The sequence below is a fragment of the Salvelinus alpinus genome, chromosome 30 (genome assembly GCF_045679555.1).
Source record: "Salvelinus alpinus chromosome 30, SLU_Salpinus.1, whole genome shotgun sequence".
Classification (NCBI taxonomy): domain Eukaryota; kingdom Metazoa; phylum Chordata; class Actinopteri; order Salmoniformes; family Salmonidae; genus Salvelinus; species Salvelinus alpinus.
Genome location: NC_092115.1, coordinates 40,873,743 through 40,875,931, shown reverse-complemented (window position 1 = coordinate 40,875,931; position 2,189 = coordinate 40,873,743). Strand labels below are relative to the sequence as shown.

At 37.6% G+C, this 2,189-nt stretch overlaps 1 long non-coding RNA gene across 1 annotated transcript; it reads left to right on the top strand.

Moving 5' to 3' along the window:
* The first annotated feature begins 882 nt into the window (after positions 1 to 882).
* On the top strand, positions 883 to 1,930 carry LOC139560524 (uncharacterized). Its single transcript, XR_011671966.1, has 4 exons — positions 883 to 962; positions 1,074 to 1,214; positions 1,309 to 1,380; positions 1,515 to 1,930. It is a non-coding gene; the product is annotated as an uncharacterized lncRNA (long non-coding RNA).
* The last annotated feature ends 259 nt before the right edge of the window (positions 1,931 to 2,189 follow it).

Sequence of the window (2,189 nt, the reverse complement as noted above, 5' to 3'; positions counted from 1 at the left end):
GTAGCGACCCGCACAGACAGCTGTGTGTTATGTGTTAGGCTAGGAGGTGGTTGTGTTGTACTTGCCAGTACCCAGTGTTCGCAGGGTCTGACATGCCAATCAACCTGCTATCTGCCAATCACGGGAATGCCTGGAATGTTCTGATGCCGGGCATCTTGGCGGAGTGGCGTGGAGGGGGGTTGGGCAGGGGGATGGAGCATTGGAAGTTAAGACCAGGTTTAGCCTTTGTTCTCTCTCTTACGTCTGGGCTTCACAAGATAAGGTCACGGTTGGCTTGTGGGTTATCTTTCATTTATTTGGCGTGGGCTACGGCCAAACAGTAGCCTGTGTAAAAACCGTCAATTCGTAAACTCAACCCTCTGTCTGGACAATTGTTCCTTTATGATCTAGTCAGGTCATTAAAATACTATCCCATTTTGGAAACGTTACATGTACAATACTATCCCATTTTGGAAACGTTACATGTACGCCCCCTTGTGGAGGGAAATTAATAGCTTAGATGGTATCTGTAGATGGAAGCTGTAGATGGGATTCAAATGCATAATGGTATTAATACAGTGTCTAGACTACCTATTTTGTATAAATGCCCTTCAGAATCCAAACACAGTATTGCCACGCAGCAAAATGTTGCATATAATCTTTCAAGTCAGCCTGATAAAATATTGAACAATTTGTGTACAAAGATATCTTGAAATGTGATATTAGGCCAGTATGGCAGTACTGTTTATGCCATACAGTAACAGTACTGGTAACAGTACAGTACTTGGTTAGTGCTTTCTCCAATATGTTCTAATATTTTGCATTCAATTGTATGTCGATGCCATTTATCTTTCAATATTGATTTAATATATATATATTTTTTTTTTTAATGCTTGAAAGACTATTCTTTGACACATTTTCTCTTCCTTTGAAATTCATATAGGACAGAACATAGACACAATGCAATTGGGATCAAGAAGAAGGTACAGATATGTTGTAGGACAGCTGCATTTGAAGTGTACATTTAACCTACATAGCAGTCAATACAAACTGACATCTATTAGCATACAAATGTGTGCAAATTATCTTTTCAGATCTTCTCAGAAATGAATCAAGGCCATGGAATGGATATAGACAAAAAGAGAATTCAAGGACTATCAGAGGTCGAGAGGTGAGGCAGGGGTGAGGACATCATCCTGCTATTCTGACAGTCCCTGAAGGACAATACAGAAGAGGTACTTGCTCTTATTCCTTCCCTTTCTCTAATGTATTTTGTGATAAAATTACCAAGTGTAGTAAGATCATTGCTTTACTTTACTGGGACTGGAGACCACAGCAGCGATTCTGCTCTTGCCCGACCTCTTCAATGAGGACCCGAGTGGCCTTTATGTCCGTGACAAGGTATGCCTATGCACAAATCATCTGTTTCTTCATAAACATAGGTGTGCATGCTTATATAAAACTACAGCTGAACATTTGTTCTGTTCTTTGTTAATTGTATGTGTATTAATCTTTTCTTACTTTTGTTAACACAGATTTCACCGCTCTTCACTCCTTTACTGCACATCGGCGGAAATCCATTTCACCATTAGAGTGAAATCCTGCTGGCCTTTGATGGGGAGAACATCCACGCCCTAGAGGACGTCCCCATGGGACTTGGGGCTCTGCTAGGGCTGTATTTTTTTTATTTTCCCTTAAATTTCACAAAAATGTCAGAAAAACACTTATGTTGTTAAGTTACTGTGTTCTGGGGATAAGAGAAGTTGGGGTGAAGTTACCAGGGCCGGTCATAAAGATGGAAAACTTCCTAACATAACTAAGTGGATAAGATATACACACTAACGCTGAAAAATCTGTATTTAGCATCAAGTCTACAATATTGTTAGTTTACCTATGATTCATTTTTAATGTATGTTGTTTTTATTGTACATCATTATTTTTATATATATTTTTAAATGTCATGAAAGCACTATAGAAAGTAAAATGTATTATTTATTTATTGCAATTTTGTAATGTTTTGTTTGGTAAATATTAATTCACATTTGTGGTGCCACTAAATAAACAATTAATTATTTAAATCAATATTGTCAATATTATTATTATTATTATTAAAATATTTTTTTATAATGGAGGGAAGGTGGACCCAAAAGGTTCTTTGAGGAACCATGATAAGGGGTTCTTCAAAAAACGTATAGGGGTTCACACAAATA